This window comes from Aphelocoma coerulescens, chromosome 4, assembly GCF_041296385.1.
Source record: "Aphelocoma coerulescens isolate FSJ_1873_10779 chromosome 4, UR_Acoe_1.0, whole genome shotgun sequence".
NCBI classification, from domain to species: Eukaryota; Metazoa; Chordata; class Aves; order Passeriformes; family Corvidae; genus Aphelocoma; species Aphelocoma coerulescens.
The window spans coordinates 60,431,791-60,447,837 of NC_091017.1; the positions used below are offsets into that span (position 1 = coordinate 60,431,791).

The 16,047-nt window shown below is 36.3% G+C and overlaps 1 protein-coding gene across 3 annotated transcripts in view; it reads right to left on the reverse strand.

The window, feature by feature from the left end:
• Nucleotides 1-16,047, reverse strand: part of STIM2 (stromal interaction molecule 2) — a 73,900-nt gene that overhangs the window by 43,955 nt on the left and 13,898 nt on the right. The window lies entirely within an intron of this gene.

The following is a 16,047-nucleotide window of genomic DNA, read 5'->3' on the forward strand; positions in this document are numbered from 1 at the left end:
ACCCCAGATTGCATAACTGGCAGTTTTGCTCCTACTAATATGCTGCTAAATATTTTTCTCATGATGAGTTTCTCCAAGTGATAAACCAGGCTGACGAATCTACTTATGGTGTGTCAGTTCACCTTGGCTTATTTGATGTCAATTAGATTTAAAGAGCCTTTTAAAAAACCCAATCTTATAAATAAGAAAAAAAAAATTAAAGAATTTTTAAAAATTAAAGAATTAAATACTCACGCACCTCTGGAGATACCATACTATCATTGTGCTCTTGCTCAAACTTAGCACAGATAGTAAGATGTACAATTATCAGAATGTTAAAATAAACCATAGCTGCACATATCTTAGATACATCTTGGCTGATACCAGTCTGACAAATGTATTTCTGGGCCCATAAAAACAGTAGCAAATGGTGTACTTTTCCAGTATGTACTTCATAGCTGTTAAAGTGGTGAATAAAATAGAAGGCAGCTCTTACACAATGAGCACACACTGAGCATACAGTCTGTGCACAAAGTCATGCAATGGAATCACTCAGAGTTGAAAAAAGGAAATTCAGTAATAATTAAACAAGAACTCCAAAACCTAGAATAAGTTCTATCATGTTAGATTTAGCTCAAATGGATTGTTTAACAAAAAGTTCATACTACAAACACATGGCTCTTGCCATCATAACAAGTTAGATATAATTTGCTTACAATTTTAAAGTAGTACTAACTATTCCACCTCTAGACAAACCTCACATCATTGCATACAGAAGAAAACAATAAGGGAAACTACATTTGCTTGAACAATACACCTTGCCAAATACTACTTGTACAGCTTCAAACACTGTCAGCTGCTCCCCAACAGGCTGAGCATATTTGGGATACAAGAAAGAGCCAAGTCAATAATTTCACATATGCTCTAAGGCAGAATAAGCCAAAGATAATGCTAACAAGATTCCTGATTGTTTGTGCCCCTGCCATTCGTTTCTGTCCCTGTACTCCTTCCTGGTACCTACACAAGCACATTTGTACAGTCCCGCTGCAGAAAGGACCAGGAAACTGATTCTGTCTGCATTTGTTCTCTATGTGCCTGCACAAACGCCTTTGACAGCAAAGGTGCAGGGGAGGAGGAGGAGGAAGCCCACGCAGAAGCAGAGAGATGCCCTGCACAGCCACAGTGCTGCTGCTCAGCCCTGGTCCTGACATGCCCCATGCTACAACTGAATCCAGTCAGCAGCACGGCAGGGGACCAATACACTGAAAAAATGGAATGGAACAACATCTGTGCTACTTGAGTGGAAAACTCCACCTCATTTCTTAGATCCTGGCTTTCACTACTAGGAGGTATAGGACAAGGATGCGTCCTAGACAACTTGTTGCAATTAACATCTATCAAGTGGTTTTTCAAGTTTTTTCGGGTGTATTTTGTGGCCTTATAAAACCTAAAACAGACATTTGCAACACTATAGGAGGAGATGAAGTAATAGCAAACTCAGATAAAACAATCCATAGCATTTGAAAGAACAGTTTCAAACACCACTGCCAGTAAGCTCACAACTTGTCCTTTCTCCAAGGCTCTCCCCATGAGCGTAGAGAAGTCACAAGTTCCAGGCATAGCCCACTTTGGCAGCACTCAGTCCACATCATAAACAGCAGGCCTTGGAAGACACCACATCTCTACAAACATACACCAGCAAGCTCAAGGTGTCTGCTAAGAGCATGTCTGCCTCAAACACTGCTGTAATTTGTGTTGTGCCTTCATTTAAGCTCCACTTTTTTTGACCCTTTTCCAAAACCTTGGCGCCAGAACATGCATTAAGAACTAAATACACAAGGCTATAAAAAAAGCAGCATAATAGAATCTGTCCCAAAGCTGACAAACTTAGCTACACAAAGCCAAATGAGTTTGTGTTTGAGAGCGTTTTGCTTTCTTTAGGGGCTTTTAAAAATTTTTATTATTGGCAGACAAGAAAGATGACCACTTTCTGAAGAGGCGAAACACACATACTTAAGGAAAGCTCAAAGGAAAGAGCAAGAAAGTATAAAGACCTTTTATAATTTAAGACTGTGACAATTGAGGTTATAACCAATTGCAAAAGAATATTGATATAAGAGATCTTTAAAGGTAACCAATGACATTAAGTGATATATAATCTACTCTTTAAGTCCTCATTTAAGTCCCATTGTATGCTCCTGACATACACTGGGAAAAGTCAAGAATAAATGAAGAGCAGTATGCTTTTTCTAGACACTTTTACTTCTGAGATTCATTACAAGTACTTTATGACATTTACACATGGTATTTATTTAAATATAACATTGTAGTGTATAGCTTTGTCACGTAAGAATTCAAACACTAACACTGATTTGTGTCTATCATATTTGAAAATACTAAAGCATGAAAAATAATATCCTAGATTTGTTTTTTAAACTCTGCTGGACACATACTGTAAATGGAGCTAGATCTCTTGCACAGCATTACCGAAGCTTCTGTTGCTATTTGCTCTCCCCACCAGACAGTAGTAGGAAAACGGGCACGAAGTCAAACTGCAACAGGCAAGTGTTTCCACTACATTACCTCATCTTAATGCATCAAGTATCAACACATACAGGCACTCCATCATTTTCAATATCAAAGAGAAAGCAACTTCCTAAAGTTAAAAAAGCCATTTGCCTGTCATTAAACATAAACAAAAATAAACCAGAACCATGAAAGATTAATTCTACTTCAATACATTCAATTAGACTCCATTTTCAAAAAGCACAGGAAGTTAATTTCACAAGAAATGTGATTCTGCTTCCCACAGAAATACACTACAAATAGAACATATAGAAAAAAAAACAGTTTAATAAATCAGAATTGTTCTCAAATATGTTGTGGTTTCTGTCTTGTTTTGTTGCGTGTCCTGTTGCTGGGCTATGGCCTTCATAGAGAATAAAATACATCTGAAGTTCTTCATTCACATCTCTGAGAAGCATATATTGGTAATAGTATTTTGCTTTGTAATTTCACTTTGGTTTAATCAAATACAAGGAACATACATACTCCAGATTTTATCTCCAAGGTCTATTCTCATGCCCTAAATGCAATACCTGACAAAGCTGACATCCAAAAAACAACTATTCCATGTCAGTCACATCTATCAACCAGCATAAATGTTTTAATATTTTCTATACCAACACAGTGATTTGTAGGCTATAAATCTTTGCTTTAAATCTTTTTCTGTCTTTAACAATTTTAAAGCAATTTTTATACCAAGTCATCTGCTGGGGGCAGGGGGACAGTGTTTTTCTATTCTGTATTTATGAAAAATACCAAGCACAATCAGCATGAAGTTGATACCAGAAAATGGGTAGCATATTTATGCCTTACTGCCCATAACAAAATGCTACATTCTCTATTTGCTCTACTAAAAAACAAAGGAAATTGTTTTCTCCCTTCATTAAATTCATTACTTTACTGAAATTCTAATTAACACATATAAGGTAACACATGAAAAAGTTTCCAGTTACCATGTCAACAGAGAAACATTTAAAAAAAAATCCTCTTCTGACATTTAAAATGTTTGCTGAAGTTCTCTTCATGCAAGTGAAATTTTAGTACCAATGTCAAACCAAAGCCAGATAGAATTGCCTCTAAAATGTTTTTAAACTTACTCAGTTAACACTATCAAAAAAAAAAAAAAGCATCAAAATTTTTCTAACTAGGAGAATATGCTCAGAAAAATTTCACTCCTATTCAAAAATTCCCTCTGGAGAAAACACGCTGGAGACAGATCAAAGAACAGCAGTATTCGCATATGTGACAAAGATGAGGCTATCATGAGAAGAGACCCCAACTTCGAAAACCACGGCTTTAATAGTTTACTTCAAAGTGGTATCATAGCAAATTGAAGTACGTATCATAGCAAATTAGTACGTTCACCATATTGTAAGAAGACAACTGTCTCATAGAATTATTTTCTCACTTCCTTTACCTATGATAACATTACACACAGCCTACACCAGACTGTGCTACTGACCCACTATCCTACTAGCTTAGTAACAATTGAGTTCTCAATTTGTTCTTCCTTTCTTCTTTAAAATTTATATTTGGTATTCTTAAGATTCGTTTAAAGGAGAAGGTGTCAAGGCATTGAAGAAAAAGTCTTCCATCTAGGCATGTCAGAATTTCAACTTGAAATCTTTATTTTAAGCAAGTCTACAAATTTACTTCTCTCAGCTTTTGGGACCTGGCCAAATTATGTGTTCTTGCAATGGTGACATTCTTGCCCAAAGCACAAGTTTGACATATAGTGGTCCCCTTTTCAATCAGCATCTATCATCTCTTTTGAAAGGCAGATTCGACAATAACAACTGTCATCATCATTTCCTTCCCCTCCCCTCCGATACTGAGGGCTCCAATTCACAAATACAAATAAAAATGTCATCCTTATTTACAAAATCTTGTATCCTCACCCTATTTTCCAAGAATGCTCCCAGGAAGCACTCTGTAGCAAAGAAGTTGCTGACACAGCACATTTATATCCCAAAGTATAAAGTAAATTATAACAAACAGAAGAAACAAGGCAAGGCTGAAGAAACTCTTGGAAAATCCTGATCAAATCCCAAACAAGATTATTGGTGCACAGGTTTTATTTCCTTTCAACATGCATTTCTCGTGTCAATAGTAAAGAATGTCTGTAAATGCAAAAGGCAAAATCCGTATGTTTTTACCATCACATCAGTTAGAACCAATGCATTGTACATAATGAAAAGAGATGAGTTTCAGTGGAATTTAAGGCATGCTAAGAGAACAGGGTGTCAAGAACTGGTAGGCCTTTAGAAGCCCAGAGCTTGAAAATAGGGCAATAACCATCCAGAAGAAAGAATTCATCTCAACAAGAACAGGCATGTTCATTCAAGAATGAGGATGTTTTTAAAACTACACTACGCTGTATAAAATTGCTCTGTATCTTGTAGTTCTTTAAGAAATGGTTTTACACAAGGAGACATTTTGTATGCACAACCTTATAAAGGCAAAAAACGAAACATCTACCTGTAGGGCCATGTCTAGTCCCAAAGAAATGATAACCCACACTTTTAAGTGAGATCTATTGCAAAAGTTTATGCATTTGTCCCATAGCTAGAGCAAAGAAACTTTCTGGCACTGCTAGTTTTCTAAAGCTCCAGTAAAATCCCATGTTGTTTTGTAAGTAGCCTCACCTTTGCTTTCAGTGATTTAAAAACTGAGACATTTGAGATTCTCTGGGGATGAATACATTTAAAAAGTTTTATATGGCTCTTTGACATTAACCAAATTTTAAAATATTTTGAGAAGAATTATCAATGTTCATGTGCAGAAGGAGAATGAAGAAAAGACAGGGCTTTTTTCAAAATGTTTTTACAAGCCAAAAAAGTAATTAATGAAAAAGTGTTACATAAGTTACTGCACTATAACTACAGTTGTCAAAAATAAGATTCAAGATGCCATTAGCTAACTTGCAGTCAGGAGCAGGGGGAAGGGAAAGAGAAGGGTATGGAAATAGTAGAAAAAGAGACAAGATAGTAAACCATCAGTTTTATTGATCTACTTAAGAGCAGTGTAACAAAAGCACCTTACAAAAAACATTCAATATATTGCAAGAATTATTTGCAACCCTAGATACCTTCAACTTTATCCATATTTTGACTGGAAAGCTGTAGAAATGATTGCATATATGACATGCACTAATAAAGACAAGGAACCAAAATCTGATAAACTGAAGTGAAATTAATATACAGAATTAATGCAATGAACACCCTGAAAAACCCAAATCTATCTCAAGATAGATTCTTAAACTGAAAGAAGTTCTACCTTAATATGGAAAGTACTGAGCCCAAAGCTCGTTGGTAACTGCCCACAGCAACACTTCACAGAAGGTTCAAACTCTCAAGCAAATTCAGGACTTAAACAGAACACCAAAAAGAATTCCAACCTTTTCTGAATGGCATCAGCAGTTCCTGATGGAACTGCACGCTGATGGGCATTGCCTAAAGGTAGGCTTTAATGCAATCAATTAAAACCTTGTCTCTAACACTTGCCAGGAGTAGCTTACCTAGTAAGCAGAGTAAAACTGTTAACATTTTTAAGTAACAGTACTTAATCAGTCTCAAGCAGCAAACTAACACAAAGAAATCAAAGCAACAAACATTGCTTAAATTTACTAAATGTAGTTGTGTAAACAATTAAGTTTCATTAGGCTTTTAAATCTACAGGTTTTGAGAATAAAAAAGTCATTAGATAACAAATTACTGGCAGTAAAATTAAATCTCAGCAATAACAGCTTCTTTGTTCTTTTTTTTTTCACCAGAACAACACAAACTTACTTACACTTGGGTTACAACAAGTAAGTTACAACAAACAAACACTTGGGTCCTTACAACAAGTAAGTTACAACAAACAAACACTTGGGTCCTTTAAATTCCCTTGTTTGATACAAGATCACATGGTTATTGATTTACTGATCCCTTACAAAGGTTTATCTGTTGTAGTAAAACCTGATTAATAAAATTCCTTTAGCTTGGCAATTAAAATAAATATTATACCACTATTGAAAGCCAAAGACAGAACTGCAAGAGCACTAGACTAAAGCAAAAATTAAGTATATACTATTCCAAATACAGAAACACAACAACTTACAGAAACTGTAAAACAAGTTTAAAAAAAAACCAAACAACTTTAATAACAGGAAAGTTGAGAGCCAAGTACATTTTTTCAAATTACAATAAAATTCTGCAAATACATGCAGAGACAATAGAGAAATCTACTTTACTAGAAGTGCAATCCTATGATGGTACCAAAGAACCGCCTTTAAATGAATCATTCCTTTTGCCATCATTTACATGTGCCTTTCCAGGCCAAACAAGAATAGGCAATTCCATAAATGCAGACAAGTGGGATGACAAATGAATAACCAGCTCCAGAACACGAATTCTCACAGCTTTTTACTCTAAAAGCTAGTATTCCTTTTATTCTATAAACAAGTAACAACTAATTCCTGCCGACTCTCGGTCATATTCAACTTCATATACCCTTTAAAAAAAAACTCCTTAAATGAACACAAGCACATGCTTTTCTTACCTGAAAGGGCTTTCTACCTGCAGGCCTATTTGAAATGACTCCAAAAAAAGAGAGAACAAGAGGGTAAGGGCTGTCAAAAAAGGAGAGAATATTTTATATGCTTTAACACCCACTTGCACTTTCCAAATTAGATCAGCATTTGTCAGAATTGTATACTTCTGTGTATGCACAAAAAACCAGTACAGTCACAAGCACAAATAAGAGTGCACATAATTGCTAAATAAAAGATATCCAAAGAAACAAAACACAAGCCACTCCATAAAATGAAGACAAGTAGGATTTTAGCTCCATTTTTCACACAGACATCTTGATACAAATGGGATCTGAAGATTTACATTTTCTCACAATATTTTTTTTATCCCGTATGTATTGCTACATAACAAACCACATCAGTATATGCTGAGTTCATATAACAATAACTGAGCACAGGCCCATTAACCTACATATGAAAAACACCTGCAGTAGCCCAGTAAAACCCAGAAGGGAGGAAAAGTTTTTGAGAACCATTTTCTACCTTGTCGAAACTAGGTCAGATGGCAACTTAGAAAGAGCAAACCTGGGCAAGTTTCATGTTACATTTTTCCTTCAAAAATGCCAGTTAGGATTTGTTCAGTGATGCCCATTATCTTGATCCAAACCTAAGAGTGCCACCTGCACGCTGCTCTGCCTGCGCACTGTACATTAGTCTGATTAATCTGTTTCTGCAGCGCAGCGAATTACCCACCCACATGAAGATGTGACTGATAGAAGCCACACCTCAGAGAGGCTACAAGCAAAAACAAGGAAATCAGGTCGAACATACAGCCATGTCTGCTGCATTGTGTCTTCTTGTCACCTCTGAGACTGCAAACTAACTTGAAAACCTCTCTCTTCTCATGAGCATCTTCCCTACTCCAACCAAAGCTTCCCTGCCCAGCCACCCCCGGGTCCCTTGCACAAGCACAAGACAGGGGAACAAAGTGCAGCACATGTCAAGCTGAACCTGCAGCCTTTGGTGCGACATTAGCTAATCAGGAAGATAACAAAGATGATTTCGTAAGTCAGTCCTGAGATTTTGTATGGGTGCAAATATTTAACACAGCTTGCACGTGCCTCAGGCAGGACTTGCAAAGTGAACATAATGACTTTTAGCACCTCACTGAGCGGTCTACAAGGAGAACCACCACACTGTGGTTTTACACGCTCAATTCACAGCCAGAAAAATACTTTCCCTTCTGTTAGGGGACAAGAGAGGCAGGAAATGTGTTGAAACTAAAGGAAATAATATCTCCATAATTACATATTCAATTGGAGATACTGTAACTCACTAGAATCTAAGCAACTCTACAAAAGCTTTGTGCATAAATACACATAATACATAAATAAAATGTTGCTTCTTAATAGGAGTTACTAAAAAAAAAAAAAGTGATACCATTCATCATTTGGTATGTAAAATGTTTTAGCAGAAATCAGGAAAATTTTGCCTTGTTTGGATCCACAGGAATGCTTGGTCACGTGAAGCCAACAGATTCCTGATACAATGTCCTCCAATTGCTTGTTATTTAATATAACATGTTTACCAAATACGGGAAAATTACCCCTCCCCATAATGGGCCTTTTTTTAATTCAGCCTACCAGAGTGTCTTGAGTTTTCTCTTCCCTCAACAATATAAGAAATATTGTATAAATATGTTCTAGGAGAAAAATAGCCACATTCAATTCTGTCTGAAAAATGTTCAGGTTTTTATTGAAGGTAAGCTAGTATTTTACCTGTAGACAAATTCAACAGCCAGTAAATCACACAAAATCCTTTTCAGAAGCTGTTGTACTCAATAGAAGAGACAGTACAACATGTAAAACCAAACAAAAGACAATTTTCAGAGACAGGATACAAATGCATCAGAGAAATATTAAACACAATGTATTAAACACTTCTTTTGTACTCAGAGGCTTATAACCAGTTTATGCCTGAAACAAACACTGACTTCCTTTTTTCCTGCTGGAGAGCTACAAGTTCAATTGCAGAAATGACACCGAGCATAACAATCGTCTTCCTTCCTACTGAATTTTGCTGTTGGCAAAGGAAAGTGTGTTAGCAGAAAACACCATCTATGACAATTTACAGAGAAATTCAAGTCTGAGCTGCAGAGGGAGATGTGGAGGGGAAGAGGCAGAACAGCTGACCATTGCTGACTGGCACACTAGGTAATTAGTCACCTGAGGTGATTAAACATATTGGAATGTTTTAGAGGAGAACTTCTTACCAGAAAGGTTGCTAATTGGTGTTAACTCCATGAAATTATTTGCTTGATAAGCAGCTATTAAAAGTTGCTAAACAGAGAAAAGCAGAGGTAATTATACCTTCCTTGTTTGAGTATTGTGTACTGTTCTGCTCATCTCTAAACAGAATGAGCATAACTTCAAAGGAAGAATGGGAAGGTCTTCATATGCAAAAAGCATAGGATAGAGAACAAAGTGAAGAAAAACAATCCAAAAGCATACAATAGAAAATAAAGAAAAGTTAACCACATAGGAGCTTTTCTCCAACTGACAGTATTTTGAAAAGCTACTAGCTAAAAAAAAAAAAAAAAGAGATACAAACTAGATAGAAACTGCCTTCACAGAAATGCCTTAATACACAGTTACGATAATGAGTTCTATTGATCATCATGTCCAAGACACCAATTTTTTTTCCAAGTGAGATCTACATGATGGAACATAAAGCCATGTTTATATTAGGTAAGACAAAAATCAAGCAGTCTGGAACACATCTTCACATTCAGGATACAAGGCAATTAGTAAATGTTTTTTGTTAGGAAGAATTATATTGAATTGCTGGGCTGCTAAACTTCTTGTAATGCCCCTTCTCAAGGCCCAGGCAGATGGTTATTTCAAGATATTAGATAAACTATTTATTTCTCTGAATTTGTAAGGTAATGATTAGGCTGTTAAACAAGGTTTTAACCAGTTACTTCCAGACCAGTGCAGGGGGAGAAGCACACAATAACATGCCTAAAATCCTATTTGTGAATGGCATCAGCTCTGAAAGAGCCATCTCTGGAAAAAAATACAACTCCCTGAAGAGTCTTTGTGGAGTTCTACATTACACCAGCATGGATAATAAACATGGGTTTTTTGCTTACAAAAGCAGACAAAGTTTTAGTCAGCTTTTATCCCACAGGAACTGAATCTTCTCTCCTATCAGGAAGTGAAATTTTAGCAATATGCTTCTGAATAACAGATGACAGTGAGACATGCTCTGTAGAAATGCAAGTTCACTCTTTTATGAAAGCAGTAAAAATATTGCCCAAGACCACTTTTTTCCAAATATGATATTTTGATAGTCTGTGAAGATCTACAGTTACACCCAAAATTTGATTCCATTAATATAGGAGAAAGTTTCACGATGGATGTCTGGACTTCAGGACTCTCTTGAAAGCTGTTTATTGCATAGGCGAAGTTACAGCATTTCAGGGAGTGGGTATCCAGAGCCAGCCCTACAGCTGTCAGCTCCAGCTGTAGGCATACCTGGAGCCACTTTCTGTTCAAGTTACAAAGCATTATGTACTTTTCTTTGCTGAGTACCTTAATACATAACAACCAATAAGCACCATACACAATACTTTTACATTTGCCTATAGCCTATCATAACTACTACCATCACCATATTACAGTCATTATTATCCAATCACAAGAGTAAGTAAGTTACAATTTAAGCTTACAGTGGAAAACTCTTAGACCTTTCTTCTTCTTGCTACATCAACATTTCTTGTTTGCCTGCCATATCTCTCTTTTTGGTAAAGACATTTTCTATTTACTTATGCTCTTCTTGAGACTTATTTACTTGGTGAAAAACATGTCTTTGTTTGTAGTCACATACCTTTGTCCTGCTCCTAAAAATCTCCTTCCAACTCATCTCCAACCTTTGCCTTCTCAGTTACTCATCGATCAGTGTTTCAGCAAAACATCTTTTACTCTATATCAAAACTTGCTTCCATTTCTACCTCATCTCCAGCTTCTACATTCACAGACCTTTCTGCCAAGCCTACACACCTTACCAAACTTTCATCCTCCCCAACAATTCATTCACTTTTTTAAAATGGGCTAACAGAAGAATATGATGTATGTGTCCTCCTTGTCTGTTATTCAGACAGACTTCAGAAGAAAACAAATAATTGTAAGTAAGGCTAAATTATGTACAGCAAAGTGAAAAACCTTTAGGGTTTCTAGTGGCATATTTTCAGTACTATTGATTTTTGGACAATCTGTTCTCATTTGTACACTAAAACAAATTATGCTAAACCAAGTTTTTTAAAAAAGTAAACCTACTCTAAACACAAAGGTGCTTTGTCAGTGAATTAGCTAAGAACTTCCAGGCATGTAACAAAAGTATGCAAGAATATGCCATGAGTGGAACAAAAAATACACAATGTAACCTGCCAGGCACCCTCAGAGTGGAAAATTTCAAAATCACCACATTTCTCCTATAAAAATAAACCACACAATTAAAGATGTTTCTCAATTTAGCATTTCTGTTTTGCTTTGTAACTATTTCTTATACAGTTATAAAATTTATACAGCTAAAAAAATATTATTTACTTACATGAACAAATACACCAAAAGAATGGGAGACAAGGAATAATCCAAAGCAACATTTCAGAGACTTGTTTACTGCTGGGAACAGCACATGCAACCATTTAAGCCCTACACAAAATAAATCTGTCACCTGCATGTCTTTAGGATAGCATGCCATTAATGGCCAGGGGTTTTTTCCCTAAACAAATGCAAAAATTACTCAAAAATTTTTTACAATGGACTGTGCTACATGAACAATCTTTGCTACCCTCCTTTGACAGAGCTTTTCCCAACCCATGCCTTAGTCCACCGGCAACTTCTACTTAGTTGCTCTATCGGTGTTCAGTCAGTATCCATCTTCTGTTGAACAATCGTAAGGCCAGACTGGCAACCTCTGCTTAGTTACTCTCTTCTTTCTACAGTCTGGTTGGGCAACAGTGACAGCTCTTTGAGAGATCACATATTGCAGCAAGCAGGCGCATGGAGAGAATGGAAGAGTTAACTTTGACATACCTTCTGCTGAAAGTTGACTATGCTACTTTTAAATATGGAATATTTTATATCCATGGAACATTCAGTTATTTACTAGCATCATTATACATAAGCAAGGTCCCAGTTCAGAGATATTAACACTGTCACACTGCATATAACAGTCTTTTTGCATATATTCAATGATACAGGCATTCAACAATTGGGCAGAAATCACAATAAGTAAAAGAAATTCAGACAGTAATAAGGCCTTAACTAATTTAAATGGCTTTGCATCATATTTATTGAGAATAAGCTCCAGATTTCTCACATCAATTACCCTCTATCTGAACTGAACTACTTTATAAACAATACAGAAGGAAAATCTGCACAGAAATCTACTTCTGAAAGTTTTTTAACCCATAAAAGCTTAGCAAGTTCTATTGGCCATTCAACTGAGGAAAAGACCAAAAGTGAAGGCAATGTTAGATAAGCATCCAAAGTCAGAGTTTTCCCCAAACAAAAACAAAAAGACATATTTTTAAAATTACATTACAAAATAGGTAATTCTATACTAGAAAAAACCATTACTTCTAAAAACATTTAGTTATTAAAAGATTTGCATATGAAGAGTTGCCCTGAAGACTTCTAGAAGCCCTGATTACATGAAACACATTCGCTGTGCTCAGAATTCCAGTGCAGAACTTAGGCATAAACATTCATCTATTACAACTTGCATTAGTCAGAGATAACAGGAGTTCCTGAAGATTCCAATGTTCCAAAACAGACACTCAGGCGAATCCCGTCAGATATTCCCAACAACTTCTAAAAGATCCTCAAACACAGGACAAATGTAGCCTCTTAACAAGCTGTAAATTATGTTACCAAAGATTCTGAGTTTTTTCTGTCTCTCTGATACCTTTCAAAGACAAAGTTACGCCATCAGAAAAAAAAAGGCACTGCCCACAACTCTCATCCTTCTGACTGCAAAACACGCATGAACAGCAATAAACCACTCAGAGCAACTCCAGGGCTATGGTAGCTTCAAAGGCAGAGTAGGCAGCCCAGCATTCTGCCTGTGACTAAACGAGTCACAGTTGCATGATACTGAACAATTGTGGGCGAGCATATCACAATTTCTAATTTAGCACAACATTCTGCTATGAAGTACAAAGTGTAACTTTAAGTTCTCTGATGCAATTAACGCAGAGGTGGAATTGTTCTTTCTTTTTTCCATAGCTCTGCTTCAAGCTTATCTACGAAGAGTTTTCAGAACCACGTTAGCTGATGGCAGACTACTCTTTACTTCTGGTATTATTTATGAACATAGGCAGAAGGGTCTAAAACCAGCTGTGCATCTTATATCCCCTCAAAAAAAACATCTAGTAAAGCACTGAAATTCTTTCTGGAATCTGAGCATTTTCACTTATGTACTCTTGCACCTAGCATGTTATAAGACCTACACAATTCCTGCATCAAAAGTTTAGCATTAGAGAAATGCTGTCTTTACCTTTTCAGTATTCCTGTTCCATTCTAAACTTGGTGCAAAAAATAAGTGGTAAATCAAATGAGTTGAGAAGGCCTGTTAAGGATGCTTGACGTACACAATCAGAACATATAAAATATGTACAGCATTTGTTGGGGTGAAGAAGGCAAGGCAAGACAAATGCAACAGGTAAGACATTTTTAAAAGAATTTACCAAATATTATATGAAACATTACATCCTAAAAAATTCCGTTACACTGCAACTCGGATGAAGTTTGTAAAACAGTTAAAAGCTGAAGTGAATTCAAGCATAGATCTTCTCTAGTAAATAAACCATCTACTAGGAAGTCTCAAACCTTCTGAAAGTAATAAATTATTGCTAACAAGGCTATCAAAGATGAGGAGAAGGAGTTAACACCACCTCCCTTCTCCTGGATAACATATTAATTATAGCTTCCTAGGTAGTGTTACTGATTGGCTGACGCCTTATCCTGCAACATTTTAAAGCTAAATAAATAGAAAACAAAACTTAAGTGCACTTAGTAAGCAAGTGCACTGCAAACATAAATATCAAATTAATTATTCATTCTGTAGCATTCAAAAAACTTAAAGACATTAAAGAAATACAGCAAAAATACCTGACTCAAAAAGCATTTAAGTTTACATATAAACATATATGCTTAAACAGAATAAAGCACTGCTTTTAGAATGGTTCTCATATAAAGCAAGGAGAGCAATGTTTTTTTCTTCTGTATCTGAACTAAGTGTCCTCTTCACACTCAACAGAAATCTGACACAGTGAGCAGACTTAGTGGCAAGGTCCATATGTCCGAACACCATTTTCTATGTCATGACAAACAAGTTTAGTCCATTATAGAAGGAGCCCAGATGCTGACACCTCAAGAGATGTGAAATGAATCCTATCCTCAAAGATTCAGATCAGTAACACCGTGTGTATCCACTTCAACACCTCTGTGCCCTACAAACTCAACAATGTTAAACAACAAATTAAAATAATACGAATAGGTGAAGCAGGAAACTGCATAGTAAATGCTACCCAAATATGCTTTTCCAACTACATCTTGAAGTTTGCATGGTCTGAAACACCAGCTTCCAGATGATGCTGCATTCTCAAAGTCCAGTATAACAACAACAGCCTTGGCATGAGCAACAGCCATTCAGAAAAGCCAAGAAGGAAGCAGTCTCACTGCTGGATGTTTCCAGTGTGGGAAATAACAGCTGCTACTGGTCTGGCTGCTTTGCTCTGCTCTGGGTCCTGTACCCCACCAGCAACCATCACAAATGCTTCACCCAGCATTGCAAAAACAAAGCTTTCTGCCTGCCCTGCCAAATGAAAATCATTTTTTCCCTATTTCCTCTGAAAGGAACAACAACCAAGTAAGAACTGGAAGATGTCTGAAAGCCATTCTTTGGATGGTGACACCTTAACAAAAATAAATATAATTTCTGATAGAAATATTTAAACCATATTCATATATTTAGTTATACCCATTGTCTTTAAAATCTTCTAGGTTAGGAATGAAATATTGAACTTGTTTTCATTACAATTAAACCTCATATCCATTTCAATTGCTAACTGTCATACATGAAATCCCTATTTGTGCTTGGTCTTTGCATATTAAGTGCTTTAATTAATTAATTTTGAGTTAAATATTTTTAAATTGAATGCTAAAATTAACCCATCAGCCCAGGTACCAAAAAAATCAAGTTCCATTAATCACTTGTACACCATAAGAGTTATCTTTCCTGTGTTTACTGTATACTTTTACAAGTGTTTTAAGATGTTGGATGTATTTTAGTACTTTTTTAGGTGTTTTTACTTGTACTTTGGTTCCAAGGCAGATTTCAAAACCCCAGTTCCAACAAACAGCCCAGCCCCCATAGCCATTACCCTGTAAGTAAGCTCCATGGCAACCTGAATTTTAATGACCCTTATCTCAACTAATACCACCCCTCTGACAAGGATGAGCCATTGGTGGACAGAGATAATCTGTCAAAGGGAAAACACCAATCACCTTAAACCAAAGGGGCGGACTGTGGGCGGAGCAAAGGCAATATAAAAGAACGAGCCAGAGAAAGACACGCCCCTTCTCTCCAGCCTGCTGAGGTGGAGTTCGGTGCTGGGAAAACCTACTCCTATTAGGGAGCCTTTAGAAATATATATTTTTTTTGGACCAGCCTAGAACTGTAAGCCCTTTTTCTCTACCTGAGGTCCAGTGCTGTTTCAGCCAGAAGATCAAAAATCCCTGCGCTCCTGGGGCATACCATCTACGGAGCCATAGGATCCCAAATTTTTATATTTTGCTAATTTTTGCAATTTTTCAATTTTTCCGTTTTTAATAAATTATCTTAATTTTTAACTAAGAGTTGTCTCATTTCTCACACTAACAGAAAATGACAATCTGTAAAATCAAGGGATTTTGCCTATTAAA